Here is a 6721-nt window from a genome sequence, read left to right as displayed (position 1 = left end):
AAGCATTTCAGGTTAGAATGAATTTGTCATAAAAAATAACCTTAAAAATATATTCAACTTAATCTCAACTTTTGTAACAAATCAAGTGCCCGAAAAACAAGATAGTTAGCAGGTAATATTGTCCCCGAAAAACCAAAGTTAGATTTTAAGTAACAGCTTTCCATTATGTAAACCCCGTAAAATTAATGAATAATTAGCCAATAAATTAATTATTATTTAAAAAAATTATAAAATTAAATTTTATAGTTTAAAGAAGTAAAAATAATTAAAATACAAATTTTAACACTAATCTTAAATATTTTGGCCAAAAAATTAGGCTGTTGGGCCGAATTAGTTGGACCAAGCCCGTATTGGGCCCAAGGCCCAACATATATAAAGCTAATTCAGCCACCCTCCCCCTTCATAATCAACCCTGCACGCTGAAAGGGAAGGAACAAGAAGGAAACCCGAAAAACTTTCTTTTCAAAATTTCAATTCCACATATCTCCCAATCCGGAGCTCCGATCGCCGCACCATTTGTGGTCACGTGACTTAAATCTATAAGGGTCACGTGACTCTAAAAATTCCAAATTTTCAACAAATGGAAAACCTTTCTTTTTCAGGTTTGGCAAATCAACAAAAAAGAGAGACACAGGGTACGGTACTTAATAACTCCTTCATAAAGTCATTATTCGTTGCAGACTTAAATTCATAAGGGTTATAGTTGGAGTGAGATGTCATGAAATGGGATTTATGTGCAAAGGGATCAATGTCTGGTTCTCTAACTAATTTAAGGGGGATTCGAGGTTTACCTCTCTGAGAACGCAAGGGAACGGACCTTGTCGTAGGTTGAGTAGGCTCAGAAGTAGGTTCTGCTGCTAGGCGCTTCCCCTTCGAAGAGCTTGGCTTCGACCAACCAGGTTTAGAAGGAGGTTCCTTTGGTGGTGGTGTCTGCTTGGCTGAAGGAGGAAACCTTGAGGGGTTCTTAGTGCGAGCCATTGGATCCGACTGAGGAGGTGAGGTAGGAGGAGAAGGAGAGTGAGTGAAGGTTCGGTCTTGAGAGCGGGTAGAAGGTTTTTGCTTTGCAGGAAGTTTGAAGATCTTTTCTCGTGGAGGCTTTTGTGAAACAATTTTCTTCCTCATTTGGGTGGTTTCTAGTTTTGAACAAAGAGAAGCAATAAAGGTAGTGGAGGAAACCAAAGAGTTTGTGGAGGAGTTATGAGAGGAGAAGAAGAAGTGTTGGTAATCGTACCAAAAAGGTTTTTCTCAAAACCTGCAATTGCATCACCTCTGATTTGACTTAAAAGGACTTGACATCACAAAGAGAAAGATTTGATTTTATTAAAAAATTAAAATGAAATTAATTTTAAATTTTGAAACCCTTTTGGACTTAAAGACAAAAAGAAATAAACTAAAATACACAAGCCAACAAAAACAACAAAAAATATGTAGCATCCATATTGGGCCCAGAGGTGGTTTGAATTAAGGAAACATATAGGACCACCCATGTTCAGATTTTTGAGGTTGGCCCAGATGATTCAGCATGTGCAGTGGGGCCTGGATAACGCTGATCAGAGAAGGTTCTTCATATGCCCAGAATTGTCTCATACCTGTTTATGAGACAAAAACTCCAACAAACACATCAGCAGTTTTCAAACAATGAATCATAGCTCAAAATCCCTATACTAGTCCTAAGCATGCAAAATTTGTTCTCAGCTAGTGGTTTAGTGAAAATATCAGCTAATTGCTCCTCTGATTTGACAAATTGAATGCTAATATCCCCTTTTTGAACATGTTCTCTTATTGAGTGAAATCTCACTTCAATATGTTTAGTCCTAGAGTGCAAAACTGGATTTTTAGAAATATTAATGGCACTCATATTATCACACAACAAGGGAATATTTTCAACATTTAATTTGTAATCAGCAAGCTGTGTTTTTAACCACATAAGTTGAGAACAACAAGAGGAAGCAGCTATATACTCAGCCTCTGCAGTGGATAAAGCCACTGTTGACTGCTTCTTACTTGACCAAACATTCAAGGACTTTCCAAGGAAGCAACATAAGCCTGATGTGCTCCTTCTATCAACTCTATCACCGGTAAAATCTGCATCACAATAACCAATTGCAAAAAAATCATCAATCTTAGGATACCATAAACCAAAATTGGATGTGCCATGAACATATCTAATGATCCTCTTAACTGCAGAAAGATGAGACTCTTTTGGTTTTGATTGGAATCTTGAACATATTCTAACACTTTGCACAATACTAGGTCTAGAGGAAGTTAAATACATAAGAGAGCCAATCATTCCTCTATACCTAGTCTCATCTACATCTTTCTCAGTTTCTCCCTTATCTAATTTTGAATTAGGGTGCATGGGAGTTCCCATGGGTTTGGCATTTTCCATACCAAATTTCTTAACTAGTTCCTTAGCATACTTCTCTTGATGAATAAAAATACCATTTTTTGTTTGCTTAATTTGAAGCCCAAGGAAAAAATTAAGTTCACCCATCATACTCATGTCAAATTCATTTATCATGAGTTTTCCAAATTCAGAACAAAGAGATTCATTGGCTGATCCAAAAATGATGTCATCAACATAGATTTGGACTAGAATGAAAGAATCATTAGAATTCTTGATAAATAGAGTAGTGTCTGCGGTGCCTCTTTGAAAACCATTTTTCAAAAGAAATGAGCAAAGTCTCTCATACCAAACTCTAGGAGCTTGTCTCAAACCATAGAGAGCTTTTGATAATTTGAAAACATGGTTGGAAAATTCTTTATTTTCAAAACCTGGTGGCTACTCCACATACACTTCTCTATCTATCACACCATTTAAGAATGCATATTTCACATCTATTTGATATAATTTAAAACCACAAAAAGCAGCATAAGCTAAAAGAAGTCTTATGGCTTCCATTCGGGCAACAGGGGCAAAGGATTCATCAAAGTATATTCCTTCTTCTTGGTCATATTCTTGTGTCACTAGCCTTGCTTTGTTTCTTGCAATGCTACGATCTTCTCTTAGCTTGTTCCGAAATATCCACTTGGTGCCAATCACTTTCTTTCCATTCGGCCTTGGAACCAATGTCCAAACTTGGTTCTTCTCAAACTCATGAAGCTCATCCTCCATAGCCTTCAAGAAGGGTCATCAAGGGCTTTCTTGACATTTTGAGGCTCCATTTGAGAGAGAAGAGCAATGTTTGACTCTTCACTTGCATTTCTAGTTGAAGACCGAGTCTTAACACCATGAGATACATCCCCAATGACAAATTCCTCAGGATAATTCTTCAAGAATCTCCATTCACGAGGTCTGGTGGACTTGGAGGCAGATTCAATCACCAAGGGATTAAGGGAACTGGTGGTTTCAAGATCTCCTTCAGATTCATGAGACAAAACGGAATTGTCTCTTAAATTTTTAGCAACTGCAATTTCTGGTTCATCTTGTCTAGAATTTCCATTTTCATGATTTTGTGCAGTTTCATCATCCTTTTGAGCTTGATTCCCTGCATCACAGTCTTCCAAAATACATTGAACTAAGTTAGTATCACAAAAAGTAACATGTATGGATTCTTCAATTATTCTAGCATCTTGATGATAAACTCTATATGCTTTACTAGTTGTGGAATATCCTACAAATAAACACTCATATGCCTTTGGATCAAATTTTCCCAAATTATCTTTGTTATTAAGAACAAAGCATTTACATCCAAAGATGTGCAAGTAGTCCAAGTTTGGTGGGTAACCTTTCCAAAGTTCATAAGGGATTTTCTTTAAAAATTTCCTTATGATAGTTCTATTCAAAATGTGGCAAGCTGTATTAACCGCTTCAGCCCAAAGGAATTTTGGAACATTGCTCTCACAAAGCATAGCTCTTGTCATTTCTTGAATGATTCTATTTCTTCTTTCCACAACACCATTTTGTTGTGGTGTCCTTGGACAAGAGAAGTTATGAGATATTCCAAATTCCTCACAAAAGGATTCAAATAAATGGTTTTCAAATTCAGTTCCATGATCACTTCTTATAGAAGAGATCTTTAAATCCTTTTCATTTTGAATTTTCTTACTAAAAGCTTCAAAGGCCGAAAAGGCTTCATTTTTGTGTGCAAGAAATAAAACCCAACCAAACATAGAATAGTCATCCACAATCATTAAACCATAATGTTTACCACCTAGGCTTTGAGTTCTTGTTGGACTAAATAAATTAATATGTAGCAATTCAAGTGGCCTTTTAGTAGAGATGTCTTCCTTTGGCTTAAATGAACTTTTTGTTTGTTTTCCCATTTGGCAAGCATCACAAGTGATGTCTTTGTCAAACCTTATCAAAGGAAGACCTCTTACTAAACCTTTCTTTACAAGTTTGTTTATTTGAAACATACTTGCATGACCTAATCTCTTGTGCCATAGCCATTTTTCAAATTCTTTAGAATGAAAACAAGCTACATTTTGATCCTTTAGTTCATCAAGGGTAAGTCCATACACATTATTACAACGCAATAAAAAGCACTTCATTGGTCTTTTCATTCACCATACAGCATTCAAGTCTTTTGAAAGTCACTAAATATCCTACGTCACACAGCTGACTTATAATCAAAAGATTGTGCCTCAAGCCATTTACCAAAAAGACATCATCAATGAAAGTAGAGTGATTATTACCTACTTTTCTAACAGCAACTATTTTACCTTTTTCATTATCTCCAAAGGTCACAAAACCTCCATCATACTTGTTTAGTTTGATGAAGAAAGTTGACCTTCCAGTCATGTGCCTTGAACATCTACTATCCAAGTACCACATATCCCTTTTGTTCTTGGATGCTAGGCAAATCTGCAATAAAAATTTCAAGTAACCTTAGGTATCCAAATTAATTTGGATCCTTTGAAGTTAATCCATCTTGGTTGCCCAAGTGCATTGAAATCACAAACAACATTGTAAATTTGGTTTCCTACAATTCTTTTTTCAATGAAGCATTGTGCATATGAGTGACCAAATTTCTTACAATTAAAGCAATGATTTTCTGATGTATATCGCTGAAATTGAGGTGAGTTATTATGCTAAAAATGATTAAAGGACTGAAATTTTTTGGTTTTTGGAAGAGGTGCGTTTCTTTTGACAGACTGATTTTTATTGTAATTGTTCCTCTTTGCAAAAGTGTTCCAACTAGAATTTTTTAAAACATTTGGACTTTTCGAATATAAGGTTTTGTTGTAAAATGGTGGATTTTTGAAAGTAACCTCCTTATTCAAAATATATCCCAGACCTGACCTATTTGATGTAGGTTCGGTTCTTGATGGTGGCTTAGTTTCACTTGTATAAACTTCATCAAATTTCTCCTCATGTGTGGGAACATATCCAAGACCCGGTTTGTTGGGAGTGGATTTAGTTTTTGATGAAGAAGCCACAAATTTCATTGAGGAATCATTAAAAACTGCACTCTCTTTGGTTACATAACCTAAACCAGATTTTTCAAACAAAGGTCTTTGACTTGCAAGTAGTTTGTCCAAGTTACTAGAACTTTGAGCAAATTTTGCTAAGTCACCATTCAGCCTTTTAATTATTTCGTTTAGTCTTTCATTTTCAACAATAAGCTCTTGAGAAGGATCCACAATGTGCTTTCCTTTTAATTTTTCAAGTTCAGATTTTAGAAATCTGTTTTCTTCAATAATATCCAAAGCACATTCAGTTTCTTTCATATTTTCTCTCAAAAAATCATTTTCAGCTTTCAATATTTTTTTTCATATTTACACTTAGTGTATTTATCCAGCAATTTTGAAGAATTTAGTGTAAGATCATCAATTATAGCATGTAAATCATCTATAGACAAGTCATAGTAATTTACCTCATCAAGATGATCATTACCAACCATGAAGCAGATTTTATCTTCACCTTCAGAATCTTCTTCCTCATTCAAGTCATTCTCAAGTTCCTCCCAAGATGCCATGAGCACTCTCTTCTTTTCTTTCTTCCCTTTGTCCTCCTTCTTGAGCTTTAGACAGTTGAACTTAAAATGTCCGGCTCCTTGTAATGATGACAAGTCACCTTGCTCAAGTCCTTCTTGTAATCCTTTGAGCTTGAACCCTTGTCTTTGCCTTTGTTCTTCATTATCCTTCTAAGTCTACTAACAAAGAACATAATTTCATCATCTGAAATGTCATCACTAGACTCACTCTCTTTTGATTCTATTTTTGACTTTAGGGCTATTCCCCTTTTTCTTTGAGTCCGGGTTTGTATGTGTGGCTTCATAGGCAAGGAGTTTTCCTCTCAGATCATCATAAGTTATAGGGCTTAGGTTATTGCTCTCGGCTAGGACAGTGGCAGTGGTTTCCCATTCTTTTGTGAGGCTTCTAAGGAGTTTTCTCCCTAGGGTTTGTTCTGAGTAGGTTATTCCCATAGCATCAAGGTTGTTGATTATGATTGAGAATCTCTCAAACACTTCATCAATGCTTTCTCCATCCTTCATATTAAACATCTCGTACTCTTTTCACAGCATATCAATCCTAGTTTCTTTGACTTGTTTAGTGCCTTCATGTGTAACCTGGAGTTTCTCCCAGATTTCTTTGACTGTCTTGTACCTAGACACCTTTCGGTACTCTTCAAAGCTGATAGCATAGTGAAGAAGGTTGATGGCTTTAGCATTCAGCTCCATTTTCTTCTTGTCATCATCATTCCATTCAGCTTCTTTTTTTGGAGTCACCACTCCATCAGCACTTGTTTTTTGTTGGAATATTGGGACCGCTTACA

Source organism: Arachis ipaensis, chromosome B08 (assembly GCF_000816755.2).
Source record: "Arachis ipaensis cultivar K30076 chromosome B08, Araip1.1, whole genome shotgun sequence".
NCBI lineage: Eukaryota > Viridiplantae > Streptophyta > Magnoliopsida > Fabales > Fabaceae > Arachis > Arachis ipaensis.
Note: the sequence above shows the minus strand (reverse complement) of the source record.